This window comes from Panthera leo, chromosome D3 (assembly GCF_018350215.1).
Source record: "Panthera leo isolate Ple1 chromosome D3, P.leo_Ple1_pat1.1, whole genome shotgun sequence".
NCBI lineage: Eukaryota > Metazoa > Chordata > Mammalia > Carnivora > Felidae > Panthera > Panthera leo.
Window position 1 is genome coordinate 76,182,099 of NC_056690.1, and position 24,560 is coordinate 76,206,658.

The window sequence follows — 24,560 nt, forward strand, 5'->3', positions numbered from 1 at the left end:
ACTTTGTTTGGCTGGATTCGTTCTGCGTATATATGAAATGGCATCCTATGAATCAATACCCAGTGCTTAGACTTCCCATAGATGTGAAGAAATGACACCCTTACTAGGCAAATGTAGTCTCCTGTTATTATAACAAGCTGTCCCTGGTTACTGAACTTGTTTACCCTGTAATTCCAAAAAGTCCTCACAGTTTTGTGCCTGTGGTTTGGGCAGGCTGATTTATTCAGATGCTAAGCATTGCGAACAAAATTTGTCACTTATTTCATGGATTAGCTGGAGTCCTGGGACTCTTACCTATAAGCTCACAGCCCAGCCCGAGGCAGCTAGCTTCCTCGGGGGGCACGCAATCTTATTTGCCTAGCTAAGAGTTTAGAATCCCAGACTGGGTTTGAAAGCAAAAAGGGTGAGTTGTCTGAGGGTTAATTCCCAGTGGAAGAGGTGTGATAATGTTTTGTATCTTTGGAAGCAAGAAATAGGAGAAAGGCTTTATCTCTCACTCCACCCACTCTGCTACTGAAGACAAGAAAAACAGACCCTCCTCACCTTTTATCCTAGCCCTCTTTGAGACAGCCATTCCATTAAATTCTGTGGCAAAGGACCCTGTGGTAATAAAGCTGTAATTGAAGAGCTGGCGCTCCGTAGGCACTGCTTTAATATTTTTAAAAATAGTCCCAAAGAACTGCTTTTTGTTGCACTGTAAATTGGCCTTTCAGCATTTCAGAATTCATTAGAATCTTCAAGGTCTTCAAGGTTTATCCTTATCTGGTCTTAGTCCATTCAGGCTGCTATAACAAAGTACTGGCAACTAGGTAGTTTATAAACAACAGAAACTTATTGCTCAGAGTTCCCGGGGCGGGAAATTTGAGATCAGGGCACCAGCATGGTTGGCTGAGGACCCCCTCCTGGGTTGTGGACATTCCCATTGCGTCCTCACATGGAGGAAGGGACTAGGGCTCTCCCTGGGGCCTCTTCCATAAAAGCACTAACCCCATTGGTGAGGGCTCCGTTTTCAAAGACTCCACCTACTAATACCATCACCTTTGAGGGTAAGGATTTCAAACATATGAATTTTGGGGTCACACATAATCGGCCCAGAGCAAACTCTGTGCCTCAGATTATAGGTACATCATTAAGTTACCGTAGGCCTTAAATGAGCCCATGCATATAGATGCTTAGAACAATAGGTACCTCATGAATGCTTGCTAATTTAGCTGCTATCATTGTTATTCCTGTTGACTCAGACTACCTTTTGCAAGTTCTCTGTATATCAGCAGGAGATTTGGCCCAAGGGGCCAACTCTCCCACAATCTTTATACATTAAGAGTATTGCTCGGTGTTGTCATCGAGAGCATGAGCTCTGGGGCTAGACAGATCTAATTTGTGTCCCAGCTACACCACCTACTAGTTAGCTATAGGACTTCAGGCGAGTGATCGACTTCAGAGAGACTCCGTCACTTTCTCTGTAGAATGGGGGTAAGGTTGCTGTCTGACATCACCTAGTTGGCGTGCAGACTAAATGAGGTACCACCACAGATGCTTAATGCTGCACCTAGCGCACTTAACTCTTATCTCCTCGGTACCGCAGATGACACCCCGTTTCACATGGACACATCTGTCCTTCAGCATAATGTATGCATCATTCTCACTGGTGGAATTTGTGATGACAGAGATTGCCAGACACCACATTGGTCTCAGGATGCAGTCCTTTCAAACGGGTCAGACGTGCCCCAGGGTTATTTACTCCTACCCTGCCCCACGCCACCGTGTCCTTTTAAGACTCAACAGTTATGGACATTCTGCTAAGCTCATGCTTAGAACATGGGAGTCTAATTTGCACGTAAGTAGGTCCTGACTGAACCCTCTCTGACTTCTATCGGGATAAAGTCTGTTTTGGTGTGGTACGTGTTGAGCACAAAGTCCAGATTTGCTAGAATTTTACATGTAAAAACTGCAGCTCAGCCAGCGAGGCTCAGCTTGTCTTTGTCCTCATCGTGATCACAGGTTTGGGGGTCATATCAGAAAGTTATTTTCTCAGACATCCTGGTGGTAAAAGGCTGAGAGTGCCGAGAATGGTTTCCCTGTTAGCATCTTTTCTGGTTTCGGTATGTCTGGATCCTGCCTCTTTACCATGTTCCTCAAATCTACTCTTTGTGCATTACCATGGGTGCTCCTGTAACTCCCTGTATGACTTTTGTTGTGGTTCACACCATCATCTTTACTCCCAAAGCCGGGAGCCTTAACAAGAAAAAAAAAAAAAAAAAAAAGAAAGAAAGGGAAAGAAAACCCATAGACACCTTGCTGTTGCTTTTTCTGAAGTAGCAACTTTTTTTGCTAATAAAAGATTTTGAAGCCATGGGCCTCTGAATTCTCAACACACGAGTCTATTTAAACAGTCTCCAGAATCCTTTCCTGACCCCAAATTACTCCCACACATTAATTGTCCTAGTGGTTTCATGGCCACATTATTTCATATTCATTAGTGTTTTCATGAAAAATTATAACGCTAATTACAGCAGCTTCCAGTTAATTCACTTGGTGATTCATTTTCTCTCCCTCTTGGTGTTCTGCGTGTGGTCATCTTGGAGAAAGCATCCAAGGGGTAATTGCAGCTGTATTCCCTGAGTGATCGCCTAATGCCATTAGTTCTGATCCACAGGCGCATCTTGGGCAGCTCTGATGGGGTCTAGTTACAGCTGCACCCTGGGCCTGCCCTTCGATGCAGGGAGGGAGGGAAGGCTGCAGGGAGGACAGGTCTTCTGAAGGGGAGGGACGGGTTTAAGGAGGATGAAGTGGGAGCACAGCTTCCTGGTGGGAGTGAGCGTCACCGGAACCTCTTCTGGAACCGGGGGCAAGGACAGGATAGCGCCAAGAGAAATCGGCCTTGAGAAGGCATGTTTGGAAGAGAATAAGGCAAGCAAATTCTCTTCAGTTCTTGCAGATGTGTGGACAGGCCCCAGCTACACTCTGGAAGCCTGCTTCCCGCTCAGAGTTCTGATGCCAGTTCTCCTCATTAAAAGTTTATTTGACCTCACCGCCATTAGGATGGCAGCTAGCAAAAACACCCAGAAAAGAACAAGTGTTAGATGCGGAGAGATTGGAAACCTTGTGCGCTGTTGATAGCACTGTAAAATGATGCCGCCTCTATGAAAAGAATGTGGCAGTTCCTCAAAAAATTAAAAATTAAATCACCGTATGATCCAGCAATACCACTTCTGGGAACGTAACCCAAAGAATGGAAAGCAGGGGTCCGGAGAAGTTTGTACACCCGTGTTCATGACAGCATCATCCATAATAGTCCAAAGGTGGACACAACCAAATGTCCATCGATGGATGAATAGATGAACAAGATGTAGTATGTACATAAAATGGGATATTACTCGGCCTTTAAGAGGAGGGAAGTTCTGACATATGCTACAACATGGATGAACCTTGAGGACATTATACTAAGCGAAATAAGCCAGTCACAAAAAGACAGATACCGTGTGATCTCACTTATGTGAGGTGTCTAGAGTAGTCAAATTCATAAAACAGTAGGAGAAACGGTGGTTGCCAGGGACCAGGAGAGGAGCAACGAGAACTTGTTGTTTTAATGATACAGAGTTTTCTGTCTTACAAGATGAAAACGTTTTGGCAATTGGTGGGACAATAATGTGAATACATTGGACACTGCAGAACTGCACACTTAAAAATGGTTAAGATGGCAAATTTGATGTTATGTGTATTTCAGCACAGTTTTTTAAATGTTTATTTATTTCTGAGAGAGAGAGAGAGAGCACGCAGGGGAGGGGCAGAGAGAGAGGGAGACACAGAATCCAAAGCAGGCCCCAGGCTCTGAGCTGTCAGCACAGAGCCCAATGGCGGGCTTGAACCCATGAGCTGAGAGATCATGACCTGAGCCAAAGCTGGACGCTCAACCAACTGAGCCACCCAGGCGCCCCAACAATAATTTTTTTAAAAGATTATTTGTCATTTATATTGTCATGCTTGCTTACTATTAAAAATGAGAAAATAGAGGGGCGCCTGGGTGGCTCAGTCGGTTAAGCGGCTGACTTCGGCTCAGGTCATGATCTCACGGTTCGTGAGTTCGAGCCCTGCGTCGGGCTCTGTGCTGACAGCTCAGAGCCTGGAGCCTGTTTCAGATTCTGTGTCTCCCTCTCTCTCTCTGCTCCTCCCCTGTTCATGCTCTGTCTCTCTCTGTCTCAAAAAAATAAATAAACGTTAAAAAAAAATTTTTTTTAAATAAAAAAAAAATGAGAAAATAGAAAAAACAGAAGAGCAAAAATGTTCTGCCACTCAAAGACAACCATATTAATACTTCGCTTTTATTAAATTTATTTTCTAATTATTTAGGTAATGCATTGAAACATTCTTCTTGTGCAGGGAGCCTGGGGGCTCAGTCGGTTAAGCATCTGACTCTTGGTTTCCACTCAGGTGATGATCTCACAGTTTGTGAGGTGGAACCTGCGTCAGGCTCTACACTGACAGCATGAAGCGTTCCTGTGATTCTCTCTCCCTCTGTGTCCCTCCCATGCTCATGCTTTCTCTCTCTCTCAAAACAAATAAATAAATGTTAAAAACAAATAAAAATAAAAGATTCTCCTTATAAAGACTCACAACCTTAATGATCAGGAGGAAGTCTCCTTTGCTCACCTCCTGTAATCCCAGTCTCTTTATCACTTGCCAGTAGCGACGTTCTTACGGCTTCGATGATGTCTGCCAACCCAAGTGCTTCCGATGCATTCATTTACCTATACATGTACTCACAGAAACGTTTATCTCAGAGGCCTGCACATTGTCCTGCCTTAACGCGAGTCCCGTAGCACAGCACGCATCGTTCTGAAGCTCGTTGCTTCCATTCAGTGGCTAAGTCCATCCAGTTTGTCTGTATAACTGAGATTCACCCAACCCAGACCTGCTGCAATGTATCCCATGGCATGGCTGTTTTCATTTTGTTAGCCATTCCCGTACAGATGGACCGTTGGACTGTTCATCCTGTTTTGTTCTTTGCCGTATTTGCTCGGCGATGTTGAGCGAACAGCCTTGTACGCGCCTCCCTGGGTATGTGAGCGAGTACTCCCTGGGGAAGACACTGAGAAGTTGGTTGCTGGGTTGTGGAGAAGCACATGTTTGAATTTTTATAGATACCAAACTCAGCAATGTGGGGAAGCACCTGTTTCCCCCACACTTGCCAATCGTTAATATAGTATTCGTCGCCTTTTTTATTTTTTTGCATAGTTGATGGGGAAAAAATGGCATTTTGCGGTTGTCTTAATTTACATTTTCTTGATTTCTGGTGAGCTTGAATATATCCATAGACCTACTGGTTGTATGTATTTCCTTTTCTGAGAATGTTCTGTTCATGTCCTTTGCCTTTTTTTTCTGATTTTTCTTTTCTTTTTCTTTTTTTGTACTTCTTTGATTCCGGATGATGGTAATTCTTTGTTTTATATACTGCAAACATTTTTTTCCCGTGCTTTTTTTGGAAACTTAATGAGGTTTCTTTTAACTTTCATGCAAATTAGTCTTTTTGTGTTTTTATTTTATGTGTTGCTTCTTGGATAACTTTTAAACATTCGCCTGTTTATTCTTTGAAGACTTTATGTTTTCTACAACACTTTTAGGTTTACAACATAGTGAGAAGGAAGCTACAGGGATTTCCCGTATACCTCTTGCCCCACACATGCATCGCTTTCCCCCTTATCAACACCACTCACAAGAACGATACATTTTTGTTTATTGACATATCAGAATCACTCAAGTTCATAGTTTACCTTAGTGTTCACTGTTGGTGTTGTACATTCTGTGGGTTTGGACAAATGTATGACATGTATCCATTATTCTCATACAGAGTATTTTCACTGCCCTAAAAATCCTCTCTGCTCTGCCTCTTTATCTCTTCCCCTTTCTACCTCCAGGCAATCAGTGATCTTTGTATTGTGTCCACAGTCTTGCCTTTTCCAGAATGTCATATAGTTGGAGTTATGCAATATCTACTCTTTTCAGATTGACTTCTTTCACTTAGTAATACGCATTTAAGGTTCCTCCGTGTCTTTTCACGGCTTGCTAGCCCATTTCTTTTTAGTGCTGAATAATAAATATCCCATTGTCTGAATCTACCACAGCTTATTTATCCATTCACCTGCTGAAGGACATCTTGGTTGCTTGAGTTTTGAAAGTTAGGAATTAAACTGCCCTGAACATCTATGTGCAAGTGTTTGTGTGGACATAGTTGTCATTTCCTTTGGGTAAATACCAAGGAGTGCAATTTCTGGATCAGATGTTAAGAGTATGTTTAGTTTCGTGAGAAACTGCCAAATTGTCTTCCAAAGGAACGACAACTTTGCATTCCTGCTATAGCAACGTATGAGAGCCACTGTTGCCCCACATCCTCGCCGGCATGTGAAGTCAGTGTTCTGGACTGACATTAGAATTTCGGTCTTTCTGGGGCGCCTGGGTGGCGCAGTCGGTTAAGCGTCCGACTTCAGCCAGGTCACGATCTCGCGGTCTGTGAGTTCGAGCCCCGCGTCAGGCTCTGGGCTGATGGCTCGGAGCCTGGAGCCTGTTTCCGATTCTGTGTCTCCCTCTCTCTCTGCCCCTCCCCCGTTCATGCTCTGTCTCTCTCTGTCCCAAAAATAAATAAAAAAAAAAACGTTGAAAGAAAAAAAAGAAAAAAAAAAAAGAATTTTGGTCTTTCTAATGGGTCTGTAATGGTATCAGATTATTGTTTTAATTTGCACATTTCCCTGCTGACATATGGGGCATTTTTGCATATACTTGTTTGCCATTTGCCATCTGTGTATCTTCTTTGGTGAGGTATCTGTTAACGTCATTGGCCCAGTTTTTAATTGAGATGTTTGTTTTCTTATTGTTGAGGGTTCCCCCCCCCCTTATTGTTGAGTTTTAAGAGTTTTTTGTATACTTTCGATAATAATTCTTTATGACACGTGTCTTTTGCAATCATTTTCTCTGAATTTGTGGCTTGTCTTCTAGTTCTCTTGATATTATCTTTTGCAGAGCAGGAATTTTTTTAAAAATTGTTTTTAACGTTTATTTATTTTTGCAAGACAGAGACAGAGTGCAGGTAGGGAGGGGCAGAGAGAGAGGGAGACATAGAATCCAAAGCAGGCTCCAGGCTCCAAGCTGTCAGCACAGAGCCCAACGTGGGGCTCGAGCCCATGAACCGTGAGATCATGACCTGAGCTGAAGTCAGATGCTTAACTGACTGCGCCACCCCGGCACCCTGAGCAGGAATTTTTAATTTTCATGAAGTCCAGCTTACCAACTGTTTCTTTCATGGATTGTGTCTTTGGTGTTGTCTCCAAAAAGGCATCACCACACCCAAGATTGTCCAGGTTTTCTCCTTTGTTATCTTTTAGTTTTATAGCTTTGCTTTTTATATCTAGATCTCTGATCCATTTTGCAGAGGCCAGATTCATTTTTTTTTTTTTTTTTTTTGCGTGTGGATGTCCAGATGTTCCAACCTATTTGTTGAACAGACTATCTTAGCTCCATTGTATCACCTGACTATATTTATGGGGGTCATTTGTGGGCTCTCTATTCTGTTCCACTGATCTATTTGTCATTCTTTCACTGGCTGGGCTACTGTCGCTTTATAGTAAGTCTTGAGTGTCAGTTCTCCAACTTTGTTCTCCTTCATAATGGTCTTGGTATTCTGCCTCCCCATATAAACTTTAGAATCAGTTTGTTTATATCCATAAAATAAGTTGCTGGGATATAGCAACTGGATCTATGTATCAAGCTGGGAAGAATTGACATCTTGACAGTATTGAGTCCTCCTATCCATGAACATGGAATATCTGTCCATTTATTCAGTTCTTTGGGTTTGTTCATCAGAGTTTGTGCTTTTTCTCATGGATCTTATATGTGTGTGTGTGTGTGTGTATACACACACATATATATAATTTTTTAAATTTATACCTAAGTATTTCATTTTTTTGGATGCTAATGTAAATGGTATTATGTTCTTAATTTCAAATTCCACTTATTCATTGTTGGTATATGGGAAGGCAGTTAACTTTTGCATATTAATCTGCATCCTGCAACCTTATTCTAATTGCTTATTAGTTCTAGGAGTTTTTGTTTTGGGGGCTTGTTTTTCAGTTTCAGTTCTTTGGGATTTTCTACATAGATGAACATGTTATCTGTAAACAAAGTTTTATGTCTTCCTTAATCTGTATACCTTTTACTTCCTTTTCTTGCCTTATTGCATTAGCAAGGACTTCCAGTACAATGTTGAAAGGGAGTGGTGAGGGGCCTCTGGGTGGCTCAGTCAGTTAAGCATCCAACTTTGGTTCAGGTGATGATCTCACAGTTCATGAGTTTGAGCCCCACATTGGGCTCTCTGCTGTCAGTGTGGAGCCCACTTCGATCCTCTATCCCCACCCCTGCCCCCACCCCTCTCTCAAAAATGGATAAACATGAAAAGAGAGAGAGGGGGGTGGGTGAGAGGAACCACTTGTCCTGTTTCTTGCCTTGTACCTGATCTTAGTGGGAAAGCTTCAAGTTTCCTACCATTGAGTGTGTTGTTAGCTTTAATCTATTCTTTCATTTGTCAAGGATTTCTTTTTATAAGTGATGTGGGTTGGGATTTATTTTTTTTCCTCAAATGGATAACTACTTAATCCAACACTAGTTGCTGAACAATTCATCCCTTTCTTAGGATTTGAAATACAGTATTTTATCATGTATTAAACTCACTTATATACTTGGGTCTGTTTCTGAACTGCATTCTGTTCTATTGATCTATTAATTCCCATGTCAACATCACACTATTTAAATTATTTAATGTCTTGAGGTCTGGTGAAGCATGTTTTACCTCTTCATCTTTTGGTTGTGAATTTTCTTAGCCTTTCTCGCACTTTTATTCTTCCATAGAAATTATGGAGTCAGCTTGAATTTATATATCATTTTGACCTTTTTGATTTTATAGGGCATAGAGTTCACTTAGCCAGATTTTTGTTTATATTTTCATTAAGAAAAGTTTTAGCTTTGGTCTGCCTATTTTTTTGCTAACGGTTGTTATTCCTAAGTACTTGTGTCATTGTGAATTTTTTTTCTGTTGCATTTTCTAATCGGGCCTTTCTGGTGTAAAGAAAAGCTATAGCTTTTAAAAATGTTTTATTATAGGGGCGCCTGGGTGGCTCAGTCATTTAAGTATCCAACTCTTTGATTTCAGTTCAGGATATGGTCTTGTGGTTCATGGGATCGAGCCCCATGTCAGGCTCTATGCTGACAACGTGGAGCCTGCTTGGGATTCTCTCTCTCCGTCTCTGTCCCTGCCCCTCCCTCACAAACTCTCTCTCTTAAAATAAATAAACATTTTTAAAAATGAAAATGAAAATAAAATAAAATGTATTATTATAAAATAAAACATATACACAGGGAGTGCATGAAAAATAAATAGGTTGCTTAATGAATTATTGTAAAGCAAATTGAATACTGCCAGCTCTCCAGAAGTCCTCCATATTCCCTTTCCTTGTCAAAAACCTATCCCTCAATCGTAGAATTTAAGCAGTAACCTGCCTTTTGTGGTAATTGTCTCTTGGCTTTGTTGTATAGTTCTTAACACTCATGTATGTATCCCTAACTAGTTTTGCCAGGTTTTTAAATTTCATTATCAATAAACTCACTCAGTATGTGTATCTTTATGCCTGGCTTCTTTCATTCAACATTCTTTTCACTTGGTTACATGTAGCAGGAGGAGGAGGAGTTCTTTCTTTTTCATAACTGTATAGTATTCCATTAAATTAATATGCCATAATTTATCTATTCTCCTGTTGGTGGGCACTTGGACCGTTTCTACTTTTAGAACAAACAGCTGCATTGAACTTTTCCAGTCATGTATCCTAATGTACATGGCATATATTTCTGTAGGGTTTTCTTCATTTGGGTTCTCCCAAAAGCAGACTCCGAAACAAGGATTCTAGTACAGGTCATTTATTTGAATGAGGATCCCAAAAAGCACTGGTAGAGGAGTGGAGAAGTAAGACCAAGAAGGGAAGAAACACAGCAAGTGCTGTTGTATCAAGGACGTTCCCACAGCAGGCAACCGGGGCTCAATCCTACTGAGTAATTCTCTGTGTGTCCATAGAAAACACGCCTCAGAATCCTTCCACCTGGAAAACAAGGGTGTTGGGGTATTGATCTGGCAGATCTCATCATTTGCTGATTGGGAGAAGCTTGGGGAAGGGGGACATCAATTCCCCAGCCTTTCTGGCATGACCTGTGTAGGGACATAGCAGCGTCTGGCAACCAGAGAAAGCCATCTGACAAAGCGATAAAGTTGCTGGCGGCTGGGGATTGGGCATGCACGACAATGGTGACAGCCAACGGGGTGTACTAGCACATGAGAGCGTCTGCAACAAGGCAGTCTGTCTAGGAGCAGAATTTCTGGGTCATAGGGCATGCACGTGGTCAGCTTTATCAGATACTGCCAAATAGTTTCCCCAACGATCGTACCAATTGACACTCCCCCAACAGCATAGGAGAGTTCTCCTATCCCTGCCAGCACTTGGTATGGAGAGACTTTGACAATTAAGCCATTTTGGTGAGTGTGTAACATTGTTTTTAATTTGTAATTTCTAGATTGCTAATAATTGTGTCTTTCTAAATATTGTTTACATTTATTTTTGAGAAAGAGAGAGAGAGAGAGAGAGAGACTGCACGCACTCACAAGTGAGAGGGGGAGGGGCAAAGAGAGAGAATCCCAAGCAGGCTCCATGCTGTCAGCACAGAACCCGATACGGGGCTCAAACCCATGAACCATGAGATCATGACCTGAGCTGAAATCAAGAGTCAGACGCTTAACCAACCGAGCCACCTAGGCACCCCTAATGGTGCCTTTTTATATAATTACTGGAAATTTGGATTTCTTCTTCTGTGAGTGCCTGTTCAAGTCTTTGCCTGTTTTTGTATTGGGATGTCTGACTTTTTCTTACGGATTTCTAAGAGATTTTATGTATTCTGGATTCACACCCTTTGTCTATCATATATGTTGCAAATATCCATGGCTCTTTTACTCTCCCTTTCTCCCTTTTTTCCTTTTACCCTCTTATTTGTGTCTTCTGATATACAGAAATCCTTAATTTCAATATGCTTCTATTTGTAAATCTTTTTTCTTTGAGTCTTAAATCTTGCACGTGATTGTAAAGATACAACCCTATACTACTTTTATAAACTTTACTGGTTTGCCGTTAACATGAAGGTCTATGTCGACCATGCAGAACTTATTTTGTGTGTACAACAGGAAGGTAGAGGTTAAGAATTAAGCCCTGCCCCAATGCCTATCCAGTTACCCCAGCTCCATTATTAGAAAGAACACACTGTCTTCATGTTCTCCAGTGCCACTGTCATTAAATGACACTTGTCATTAAATCAAGTGTCATTAGATCTTGTTACTAAATCAAATGTCCATGTGTGTGTGGATCTGTTTGGGGGCTTTCTGTTCTGTTCCACTCATCTAGTTCTATACCCTTATCCCAGTACTACACCATGGTAGTCGTACTAAAGGTCTTGATGGCCGATGCAGCGAGTCTTCCTCTTTCTTTTTATGAAGAATAGCTTGACTATTCTTTGATTTTTTTGCATTCTCATAAAGGTTTTAGAACCAGCTTGTCAAATCCCCCCAAAATTGGAAAGGCAAGAAAGAAGAAAAGGAGGGATGGAGAGAAATCTGCTGGGATTTTCATTAGAGATTTGATTGGGTCTATACGTCAACATGGAGAGAATTGAACTCTTATCATACTGAATCTTCCAATCCCTTTATTTAGATATTCTTTAATTTCTCTAACAAAGTGTATAGTTTTCTGTCAAAATATTGCATACCTATTTTTAAATTTATTTCTACATGCTTGATGTTTTGATCCTATTATATAAGTGGTGTCCTTTTCCTTTTCTGTTTGTTGTGTGATACCGGATTTTTGTCTACTGATAATTCTCATATTAATTCTAATAGTTTTATCTGTTTATTATCTTGGATTTTCTATGTGTACACAATCAATATTGATTTTTACATGTTCATCTTGTACCTGAGCACCTTCCTGAATTTTCTTATTGGTTCTAGTAATTTGAGTATTGAGGTTTTTGGGTTTTCTAGGTTAAAAAAATCATATTAACTCATAATTATGAGTGTTCTGTTTCTGCCTGGAGAAGCAGTACAGGGTAGCTGTTGGGTACAAGGAGTTTGGAAGCAGACCACCTGAGTTTGCATCCCAGTCCCATTAACTCACTAGGTAACCTTAAGTAATTTGCTCACTCCTCTGTGACTCAGTATCATTATCATTAATCATCAACTCTTGGGTTGATTGTAAAAATCAAGTGAGTTAATACCTAGCAAATAATGTCTATCAAATAATGAGTACTCAGATTATGTAGACTTGTCATTTTACCAGTTTCATTGCTTTCTAAATTTTCACTTATTTGTTTTTTTCTTATTTTTATTGCATTGACAACTTTGCCAACATAATATTGAAGAGTAGTGGTGCCTTCATGCCTCTCCTGAAACCGAACACTTTGGAATATTTCCTTCTTTTTCTTGTTGTTGTAGGCATAATTGTTTTCTTTTTCATCTGTTTCACATACATGAAATCATCTTTACTTGGATTTACGAATCTGATGTTTCACTCTGGAAGAGGGAGATACTTTCCCAGAGGATTTTTTTTTCCCAACCGTATACTTCACATAATGATGTGAAACATTAGTAATGGAATTATTTGTTTTTAAACATCACTGAGATCCTGTTGCAAAAGGATCTACCTTTTAAAACTTAAAAACTGTCCTACCTTCTTACAGAGTCACTGCCGTAGCCTTTCCAAAGAGGTGATGTTTGTTAATATACCGTCCTTTGGATACTCCTTTGGATGTTCGGGATGGGTTCGGGGTATTCACAGCCACATGGGGCTGTTGACCAGTTCTTTTCTAGGACAATATAACATTCTTGACCTTATGTGTTGGGTTATTTTTCTTTTCATAAAGAGTCTATAGATAACGCTTTTCTGAGTCGTCATGTAGCCAAGAACGCCTCCCTGTAGGAAAGACCCCCTGAACTGCAGAAATTCTAGCATTACAGCCGTTGTGCCCATTTTGCCCTTTATTTCCTCCAATGCTGTGTATTTCTCTCCTGCAAGTTTCTATCTCCTCTCGTCTTACTGTTTTTTATTACACACTATTACTTAGGGAGTTCTGTTTTCTTAATCATTTTCCATTCCTGTTTCATAGAAGCCATCTCCTTGGGCATTGTCTTGAGAGATACCACCTGATTCTCTAAAATATTCTTGAAGTTTCTGTAAGATGTTTTCAGAAGAATTTCCTCTGATTCATTCTCAGATGAGAAAACCCCGATCAGGCCTGATGCGGTCGACAAAAAAGGTGTGTGTTTTCCTTACCACTCATTTCTGGGTGTCGGTGCATTCACCCTCTCGGCCCTGCTCTGAGTTGCCAATCGATGCATCTAACCCAGCTCCTACTATCGAACCAGCTTTCTTTTAGTTTGGCCCTGCTGGACCGGCAGAGACTCGTGGCCCACACGCACCCCCGGGGCTGCATGCGGACAAGCTGGTCAAAGAGGGTAGACGCATCAGTCCCCACACACTGCGCACCGAAGCCTCCCCTTGCCCCGCGTTCACCTAGAGCACTTTTTGGAAACTGAGCCTTCCACGCTGTGGTCTACCACTGCTGGTGTTCCTCTTCCACCCCCCCAGCCCTCAATTTTTTTTTTCCTCGCTATTTTCTGAGAGCTGCAGTTCTGCATTAGTAAGTAGGTAGGTGTGGCAAGCACACTGACCGTCTCAACAGAGACCTACCAAGACAAGGGACGGTTGCTTACAGCCATCTTGCCGTCCTCTTGCTGAGCAGCTGGAGGACTCAGGTGCTATTTTTTCAATTCGGATACTATTTTTCAACCTAGTTCCATTGGCCTTGTGTTTGAGGGGCAAGTGCCTCAGAAATTGCCCTCACACAGGTTGACCGAAGTCCTAGCTTTCAGTTTGGTTGAGTTTTATCTTCTAGGTTTTTGAGATGATTTTAAGTGGGAAGTTAGGAAAGGCTACACTGCCTCTCTTCACCATTTTAAGCCAGACATTTGCATCCAGAATTAAATACTTGTTTTAGCAATTCACGACTTCCTGGATAGCTTGCAGGACAAGCAGCTATGCCACAGAATGAAAGATCTTTCTTTGGGCGCCTGGGTGGCTCAGTCGTTAGGCATCTGACTTCGGCTCAGGTCACGGTCTCATGGTTCGTGAGTTCAAGCCTCACTTTGGGTGAGCTCGCGCCCTGCTTCGCGTGAGCTCGAGCCCCGCTTTGGGTGAGCCCTGCTTCTCTCTCTCTCCCTCCCTCTCCCTCTCTCTGCCCCTCGCTCACTTATGCCCTGTCTCAAAAAAAAAAAAAAAAAAGTCTTTGCCAGACTTCAGTATAGGCAGAATTAAGAACCAGAAATTGTCATTTCAAAGGCTGAATGCCACCCAAAAGACTTATTCTAATAGGAAGATAGGAAGTAAAAGCCCCCTGGACTAGGAGTGAGGGCATCTGGGTTCTCAGGGCTCTGTAACAGACTAGCTGTGATCAGTCGTGGGCTACTCGTGGCACCTCTAAACGCCTCAGACTCCTATACCCAAAATGAAGGACTGGAGCAAATGGTCTCTAATGTCCTGCCATTCTGAGACTCGGGGATTTTACCAGCTGTCCTGGAACATCTGCTGTTTAGCAACCTGTCCCTCCTGCGGTCAGAGCTTCTGCTGAAAGGGAAGCAGAGACTGAAGGCACATCCGCACTGGGTGTGCAAAGCTCCAGCCATGGGCAGAACCTGCTGGGGGTTGTGGGGGGGGGGGGGGCAGCAGGAGGCGTGCTGGACAGCATGTGGTGCTGAGGTCTGTGCCCTCTTTTGGAAGATTCACCCTCTGGGGCCACCTGGGCCTTTTTCTGGCTCTGCCTCTACTTAGAGTTGTCAGGCATCCAAGGGTCTTCATTTCCCAAGTCCCCTTCAGTGACTTTGTATTGGCGGTAAAAATAAAGACGGGAAATAAAATTTGTTTTCTGCAGAGAATGTCTGTGAGGCACGGGAACCGAGAATAGTGGCTGGCTGGCTGCCTTTTATTTGACAGTAAATGGACATCCGGGAGTTGCTGTAAGGTTTCTCAGGACCAGCCTGCTTGGAATCCCCTCCCCACCCCCAACACTCCAGCAAAGGCAGGGGCAGGACACAGGAGGAGCAGAGATTTATCAGCCATCAGACGGGAAGAGGGTACTGCAGGGTTACCTGGATGGCCCAGAGTTTGCCCCACGTCGGAAGGGAAGGCTGAGGTGTGGCTCAGGCGCTCAAGGGAGACCCCAAGCCTCCTGGGGCTGCTGGCACCTCTGCACTTTGGACATGACCCCCTTCCAGCATCTCCAGAATGAGGGGTATATGCGTGTGCATGGCCCGTGCTTTCTCGATCCTCTCCCTCCTCTCTCTCTCTCTCTCTCTCCCTCTCCCCTTTCCCTCCTGCTTCCCCAGCCCCCAGCTCACTTTTGCTCTAATAAGCCAGGCAGCAGCTCTGTCACTGTGTAAGCTCTTCACCCCGGAGTGCCTGGCTGTCCGGGATGACTTGGCAAATGGTTTAGAGGTCTCTCTCGCCAGGGCTTTGCACTCACAGAAGGGAATGAAGGAAGGATGAAACCCAACAACCAAGATTGCCTCCAAGTCTATCTATGCGGTGCGCCCTCCCTGTCTCTGCTCTTGGCCTCTCCCATGGATGTGGGTCTGGATGTCACTGGCCCCACTGCCAGAGTGCATTGGCCTCTGTTCCGTGAGGGAAGCCAGCTCCCAACCTGGAGACAAAGCCATTAAGTGTCCCGTCTTATTCAGGCCAGAGACATTTGCAGAAACCAGAGTGAAGTGAGGGTTTGGCTCTCAGGGGCCAAGTTCACTGCACTGGCTCCCTAGTAATCTGGCCTTTGATAAGAAGGTCAGGAATCAGAGAGAAGCAGGGAAAACTGCCAAGCGTTTAAGTGCAAACTATTTATACCTTCCAAATTTTATTTATTTTTATTTTTTAATGTTTATTTTTGAGAGACAGAGAGACAGAGAGAGAGAGAGAGCAAGTGGGGGAGGGGCAGAGAGAGAGGGAGACACAGAATCCGAAGCAGGCTCCGGGCTCTAAGCTGTCAGCACAAAGCCTGACGTGGGGCTCGAATCCACAGACTGCGAGATCATGACCTGAGCCAAAGTCGGATGCTTAACCGAGCCACCCAGGTGCCCCTACAGCTTCCAAATCTCAGACAGCACAAGGCAATTCAATAATGATTTGAAAAGATCGAGTCCCTTGCAGCACCTCCCCCTTCATCAAACCCTCCCACATCCCAGGTGGGTGATCAGTGCCCGTCAGGCCTGGCCCTCAGGGCTTAGAGCTGGAGCCCTACGTCTTGTGTCAGACCCCCCAGCACCATGTTCCTGTAGCAGTGTGCCAGCACATAATTCCTGTGCTGCCCGAGGAGCCTGCACTGGCTAAGACTTATCAGCATTGATGGCTTCCTAGCATTAAATATGTACCATCAGAGTATGCAACTCCTCTATTCTTGCTTCCCTATTTGAATGCAGGGGATCTTGTTATTGTTTTAAAAGCTCGTGAATATGCAGCTTCGTTCCTGAGGAAGGGCAGCCTCCCAGGACACCATCCCCTCTTCCATGGGCTTGCTTTTGTGTCACCCACCAGAGGGCCGCCTCTTCAGAGCAGGAAACAGAGGGACTTTATTTCGCTTCTCCTTATTTCAACACCCCACAGGTTTCTCTGACTGACCTACCTATTTCACTTAACATAGTAGTACTCTCTAGCAACATCTAGGTCTTGGCAAATGACAAGTTTTCATTCTTTTTTAGGACTAATATTTCATCGTATATATGTGTATGCACACACGCACGTATCTTCTTTATCCATTCATCAGCCAGTGGACAGTTGGGCTCTTTCCATAATTTGGCCATTGTACATAATTCTGCTATAAACATCAGGGGGCATTTATCCCTTTGAATTGGTATTTTTGTGGTCTTTGGGCAAATACCTCCCAGTGTAGGGTAGTTCTGTTTTTAACTTTTTGAAGAACCTACTGTTCTCCAGAGTGGCTGTACCAGTTTGCACTCCCACAAACAGTGCCAAGAGGGTTCCCCTTTCTCCATATCCTCGCCAACCTTGTTGTTTCTTGTGTTGTTGATTTCAGCCATTCTGCCAGATGTGAGGTGGTCTCTCATCGCAGTTGGCACGAGATTTGCATTTCCCTGACGATCAGTGATGTTGAGCATCTTTTTGTGTGTCTGATTTTACTTGTATGTGGAATTTAAGAAATAAAACAAATGAGCAAAGGGACAAGGCGGGGGGTGGGGGTGGGGGTGGGGTGGGGCGGGCAAACCAAGAAACAGACTCTTAACTAGAGAACTGATGGTCACCAGAGGGCAGGTGGGAGGGAGATGAGTTAAATAAGTGATGGGGATCAAGGAGTGCACTTATGATGAGCACAGGTGCAGTATGGAAGTGGTGAATCACTATATTGTACCCCTGAAACTAATATTACACGGTACGTTAACTAGAATTCAAATAAAACTTTAAAAACAACCCTCGGTTTCTCAGAACTAGGTTGGAGCTATAAATACGAACTTTTGTAATTGGTTTTTCCCACACAACCCAGTTGATCTTGCCGGCACAGTGCTCTAGCCCTGGTGTGTGTGCCCTCCGTGCGGGAGAGGGGCCACACTCCCACTTTGCACGAGCCCTTGGAAGAGGGCAGCTTCGGGCTCTCCGACTGAAAGATGCAGCACTTCTGCTCAGCATATTTTCCAAACCGGTATACTTGGAGGTGAAGTGACCGCTGACAAATGCACACACCCACCCCCCCATGACTTCCTCCCCACCCCCACCCCACCCTGTGCCTTGGCAAGATCACACTGAACTATTGAGGGAAAGTATTTACTGAATGCAAGGAGAACATGGCGCTTCTGCATTATTTATTAGGGGCTAACAATACCCATCATATGTAGAATGTATTTGGACATAAATTAGTGATGTTAGGAAGCACCAGTGGTCCCAAACCTATTAGGATCTCTGACACATATATGAAAACACATCACAGTCTTACCTTTTCTACAAGGCTGGGAATTGGCTGTGAGACAACCTCACAGTGAAAACAAATCTCTTTAACCTTTTATTTGCCATTAGCCCCCTGAGCAGTTCATCTACCATTGAGTAAATCTTGGAAAACCATCTCAAATTATGAATTCCTAACCTTACCTTCTAACATACCTTTTCCCTTCTTTCTCTATGAAAGTAGAAAGAATATTTACATTTGTTAAGCACCTACTATGTGCCAAGTGTCACAGCTAGCACCTTGGTGTCTGGAGAGATGGGCATTGGGATCCCCATTTTATAGATTAGGTTACTGAGACTCAAGGTCATGCAGCTGATAACCAGGTCTGTTTCAAGCTGACTCTTCTTCTTATCCTACAGTTGACTTTCCCTGGGCAGGAAGGCAAAGGTTTTTCTTGGCTTCTATATCTGTCACCACAGTAATGCTGTGTAGCACAGAACCACGAAACCAGTGGCATAAAGCCATAAACATTTATTTTTGCTCAGGAGTCTGTGGGTCCACTGAGCAATTCTGCTGCTCCAAGCCATGCTTGGGTGGTCTCAGCTGGGCTCACTCATGCACCTGCCGTCAGCTGCTGGGGCCACCAGGGTCGGTTGACCCAGGCTTGCCTGGGCCGTCACATGACAGCCAGGCAGAGTTCCAAGAACGTGAACAAAGCACATGGCTTCTTGAGGCCTGGGCTCAGGACTGCCACCTTCGTTTGGCTGAAGCAAATCATCCGGCCAGCCCAGATTCCCAGGAAAGGCAGGGAAACACGCTACAGAGTCACGTTGCAGTGGGTATAGATATTGGGAAGGGAAGAATTGGGGCCAACTTTGCAATTAGTCTGCCTCAGTTCCCACTGTGGGGCTGCTCTGCCCCCTCGGGGGCACCTGCTTCCCGTAAGCCTCCACTCCCCCCTCAAAGCCTGCTCTAGGAGCCTCTCCTCGTTCACACTAAGGGGCAGGACGACAGTGCTGTGGAGAATTTAAAATGACTCCCTTCCCAAGAGGAAGGAGGGCAGTCAGTCTGGCAGGGGTTAAGTCTTCAACTCATCTGATTAAGCTAAAGCAGGCGCCCTGGCATCGGCCAGCATGCAGAGGGGATTCTGGGGGAGTGGGGACAGAACTTCCAGAGCTCTTGGAAACCACATAGCTAGATCCTTCTCCACCTATGCCTCAGATTGTTGCTTCTTGCAGATTCCCCTTCGGAATCTGCTCCCCCTTGCCCAGCCCCAAGCATCGCGTTTTGCTGGTGGAGCCAGCATGCCCCTCCTCTCCAGGAACTCAGCAGTTCACCTTCCCACCGGCCTCTGCAAGGACCTCTCTGGCCCACGTGCTTGTGGTTTCCAGCAAGGTTGGAAGGACAAATCCATTTCCGCAGGGCTCCAGGGCCAGCCGGGCCCACATAGGAAGTGATGGTCGATGGTGGGCAGGTGCTCAGTGGACGGAGGCGGGGAAAGTAAGTGCTGGAGCAGAGGTGGCAGGCACAGCTGGGTTCCAGGAGGACAGGGACGGGCCAGGCCAGGAAGCTCATGAGGAAGAAACGACACTTTCAGAGGAAACTGGAGAGGCAGGAGTTTAAAAATCCTTATCTCTGAAAGAGCAGAGATAAGAGGAAGAAGCCAGGCACAACCTGGAGACCAAATCAGGCCACACTTGCCCTGCTAACTCACACTCAATGCCTTCCAGCAGCAGATAACTCATGAGCGCCCCCTGGGACCCTCGCGAAGTGGTCCCAGAGGCCAAACTCTGAAGCTTCTAGTCTGGGAGGGAAGAGAAGCTCCTGATTCCACTTTTCACTAGGTATGTGGTGTCAATAGCCCCCAAAGAGGCACCTGCCCAATTTGGGACTTTCCAGGCAGAACGGATTGTGTGTATTAACACAATTGTGTATATTAAGCTTGCAAAAGTTCCGTAATTCTTCTGACCACCAGAGGGGAGATGGACAGATGAGGTCACTGAGAAAGACCGCATTTGCCTTTGGTTTGGGAAAATAAGTGGCGGAGGGAGAGGCCCGTGAAGGTTAATCCACAGCAAAGGGGGGAAGGCCCTAGGCAGCCACGTCCGGTCCAGTGAGCACCAGGAAAGGGAGGCACAGGGAGGCCCGGGGACCACACAGCCAGGGGATGGCAGGGCTGGGCTTTGTACTTAGGTCAGCACGAACTGCCAAGCCCTCATCCGTCTCTGTCTCCTCCCCCTGTCGGCTGCTCAAGAAAAATAAAACTGTGTCTCAAGTCTTGGGAGTGTCACTCATTTCCGTGAGACATTTTCCTTTCCTGTCCATTGAGGCTGGTATACAGGAGCCCAAAGAACCTCCCGGCACAAATTCTGTAGCAAACTGTCAGGCTGAATTCCGCAAAGAAGAGTGTTCCGGCCCAACAGAAGGGGTTGCTTAATAGGGGCCTGAATTCACAGGCCAACCCCCCCCTCCCCCCACCCAGGGTGAGAACTTTCAGCTCCAGAGCAGGGGTGGCCGAAGAGTCTGATCCGGAATTGGGTTCCTCTTCCTTCACAGCTTCCCCGGGGACCAGGCGGGCTGGGAAGGGGTCTCTGGGCCCACGTCGTAGCTCCAGTGCTTAGTTATGTCACCCTGAGCAAGTCCCCGAACCTTCACCAACTGTTAGATGAGAAGCCGCACCCCCACCCCACGTTCCTCTCAAAGACGTTGTGGAAAGGAAGTTCTGATGGGGGTTCAGCTTTTAGCTCCAGCTCCCCACGTGGACGTCGACAGCCCCGGGCCAGACAAGAGCCCTCACGTTCCGCAGCTCAGTGATGAAGCGCCACCTGTGGCGGAAGATGGGCAGGTGCCATGAACAGCTGCCACCACGGCACCTGTGGGACCCGGTGTCACGATGGAGTGTGGTTCCAGGACGACTGTGGCCTGTGTCTGCCTCACAGAACCGAGTTCCTCCCCCGCCCCCCGACTCTCCACACGTAAGCGCACACGCGCACACACACGCAGCTGAGGTCACTCACCTGGGACACCGGGCCCTGCCACGAAAGAATGAAAGGGAAAACGAGCAGGCGGCAAGTGTCAGGCAGCCCTGGGCCTGCCCCTACTTTGCTTCTCCCCAACACTCGGTCTTCCCTCCCCACAGAGGCCCTGGCTTCCCACAACCCTTTATCTCTCAGCGTGCAGATACCAAGAGACCTTTGTCACAGGAAGGAAAATCAGTGGTGGGTGCAAACCAACTTTTCTGTCGGGAGAAACTGCGTGGTCACTGACCTTTGTGGCACCAGGGCCCCTCCTCCACCAGGAGGAAAAGGAAAGCACAGATGATTCAGGGCTGTTCTTGGCCTCTTTAATCTTTCTTTAAATGTATTTTGAGAGAGAGAGAGCGGGCATGCGCACGCGCGCGAGAAAGCAAGCACGTGGGGGAGGAGCCGAGAGAAGGAGAAAGAATCCCAAGCAGGCCCCGTGCTGTCAGCACAGAGCCCAGCACAGGGCTCAAACCCACCAACCATGAGATCATGACCTGAACCCAAATCAAGAGTCACAACACTTGACCAACTGAGCCACCCAGGTGCCCCTTGGCTTCCTTAATCTTCTCTAATCCCTGGTATTGACCCTCACCTTGTCTCACCTCCCTCTGAACACCCTCCTGATGTGAATCACCTCTGGCTTTGTCACCTTGCTGCGTGCCCTGACCACACACGATGGTGCCCGTGTGACCAACCCCTGGCATGCCCTCCACCCCCGCCTCTGCTTTTCTCCTAGAGGAGGGAGAAGCACCAGACCCAAGTGGTCGGCAGGAGCCTGGGCTAACCTCAGACCTTCCAGAAATATGAGACTCAACCCGCCCTCACCGCTGATGAACACCTGCTGTTGGGTTTCTGACACATTCCTGGGTCATAGGGACCTACGTGGCTTGTTCCTAGCTGTTTAGAAATGGGTATTTGACCACAGTGTAATATGTTCACACCAAAGCCATTCACACTCGACTTGTGCCTGTGGGGATAGCTGGCTTCGCACCTCATACCAGCTTCCAGGCATCATTTGGGCTTAGATTTTCAAAACAGGTGTTCTCCCTCTTGTTTTTAGTTCCCTTCAGCTGCAGATCAACTGCTTTTTGTAAGAATCGTGGGGTGAGTGCTGTTAGTGGTGTTTTTGTTATTTCCGTAACTGTCGGGGGTGGAAAGCAAACCTACCTCTTGGAACCGTGAAGAGGTAAAAAACTTACGGCACCAAAACAGAAGTGTGGGGTGCCAGCTGCCAGGTGTAAAGACTCTGAGCTGGTTATGTGTCTACTGCCTCGGTATTTGGGGCTCTTGGACTTGCCGTACCTTTGCAGACTGCAGGCTGCATCTTTGCATTGGTTGGTGTGAACCCGGTGGATTTAGAAAGCCGCTGGAAAGGGACACACAGGATCTGTCCATCTGTTCTTTCTCTACGTTTGCTGAACGGTTGTGCCTTGAACATCTTTCTCTTAAAGTGGGGGCGGGGGGTGCACACACGCACGTGTGCATCTAACAGAATATAATCGTTCAGGCCAACGTGGACCTGCACCAACGGTCTAAACACCCTATTAAAAGTACAAATAAAATGGGGCGCCTGGGTGGCTCAGTCGGTTAAGCATCCGACTTCAGCTCAGGTCATGATCTCGCGGTCCGTGAGTTCGAACCCCACGTCGGGCTCTGGGCTGATGGCTCAGAGCCTGGAGCCTGCTTCCGACTCTGTGTCTCCCTCTCTCTCTGCCCCTCCCCTGTTCATGCTCTCTCTCTGTCTCAAAAATAAACGTTAAAAAAAAAATTTTTTTTTAAGTACAAATAAAGCATTATCCGAAGAATAATCAATATCGGCAGGAAAATTGAGGGATGTACGGTTAATCCAAAGGAGCATGGATCGGCAAAGGACCTCGGCCAGTGTTTGTAAAGGGTATTTGCCCAGGTTTTGTTATCAGGAGATTACCATGCAGCACCGTTTACTCAGCATCCTCCAGATGAAGGCTGGGCGCCAGGGGTCCCAGGAGGCGGGGCCAGGGACAACAGTCTGGGATCTGAAGTGACAGTGTTGTCAAGCATGCTGGCTCCCCGTGTCACGGAGGGGTCCAAGGAGGTTTATAAAAGCACAGATTCCAGTACCCTGCCCCACACAGTGAAAATCAGAATCTCTGGGGGTGGGGCCCCAGAGACTGCCCTGCAAACAGATCCCCCTCTTATGGGCCAGTGTCACGGATGCTGTTTCGGTAGAGGAGAGAGACAGAGAGCCGGAAGACAGGATTCTTACCCTGGGTTTGGAGCAGACTTGGAATGGTACCTACCCCAAGCCTATCGCTCAACCCCTCTAGGCCTCAATTTATTTCATTTTAAAATGAAAATAGAGGCGCCTGGGTGGCTCAGTCGGTTAAGCGTCTGACTTCGGCTCAGGTCATGATCTCGTGGTCCGTGAGTTCGAGCCCCGCGTCGGGCTCTGTGCTGACAGCTCAGAGCCTGGAGCCTGTTTCAGATTCTGTGTCTCCCTCTCTCTCTGACCCTCCCCTGTTCATGCTGTCTCAAAAAATAAATAAATGTTAAAAAAAATTAAAATGAAAATAATTCTGCCAGTTTACTTGCCTCAGGATTCCTGGGCGGGGGGGGGGGGGGGGGGGGGGTGGTGGGAAGGGAGCCCTTGTACATGCTCTCCTGGGCCTCTGCAGAGGTCAGCGTCGCTATATCCACTGGATGAGGAATGTGGGCTCTGATAGGTGAAGCAGTCTTCTGAGGTCCCAAGTCCCTGTAGGTGAAGAAGCCCGGCTTTGAATCCAGGTATGTCTGGTTCCAGACCTTTCCTTCCCATCAAGGTGCTCCTCTAGATTTCAGAGATCAGGCGTATGCTTAGCAGTCGGCTGAGGCATGTGAACCAGCAGCATTTGCCTGGGAGCTCATTAAAAATGCAGGTTCTCAGGCCCCACCCCAGGCTGACTGCACCAGAATGTGCATTTTAGCAAGCTCTCCAGTGATTCCTGGGCACCTTAAGGTTGAGAAGCACTGTTGAGGAAGACTTGAGATTGGACAAGAGAGAGTAAGTCTGAAGATCACGGTATGGTAAACAAAAATGCTCACAGGGATGAGCAAGGAGGCCGCCTTTACTGGGAGGCTCCCGTGAGGAGTGAACAGGCGTAGACCATTTTAGCCTTTCTGTCTGAGCTTCTGTTGCCAGGGAAGTACGCCTTATCTAAGAAAGTCTGGGCCTCCAGGAGAATGGGTTTTAAGATGGACACAAATTGTTTTTATAGGTGTGTGTATATTTAATTTTCAAAGATAACAGGATTACTTATATTTTAAAAAAGAAAGACGAAAAAATCAGGAAGAAAGCGTTTAGCGAAATGTCATCACTTTTCATGCATTTCAGAAGTGACTCCTTTATAGCAGATAGTACCCACCAGGGAGGATGGTCAGTTGCGGGGCGGGGGGGGGGGGGGGGGGGGGCGCGGGGAGGGTGTGCTCAGGGTCCTGAAGATCTTCTCTATG

At 45.8% G+C, this 24,560-nt stretch overlaps 1 protein-coding gene and 1 long non-coding RNA gene across 2 annotated transcripts in view; one reads left to right on the forward strand and one right to left on the reverse strand.

Annotated features, from left to right (window-relative positions):
• The window catches only part of ONECUT2 (one cut homeobox 2), a 45,609-nt gene that overhangs the window by 19,549 nt on the left and 1,500 nt on the right, over positions 1–24,560 (forward strand). The gene's annotated exons all lie outside the window — the stretch shown is intronic.
• The window catches only part of LOC122203579, a 56,628-nt gene continuing 55,770 nt past the window's right edge, over positions 23,703–24,560 (reverse strand). The window contains exon 4 of the long non-coding RNA XR_006195253.1: positions 23,703–23,823. This is a non-coding gene — a long non-coding RNA (uncharacterized LOC122203579). The remainder of the gene's footprint in view (positions 23,824–24,560) is intronic.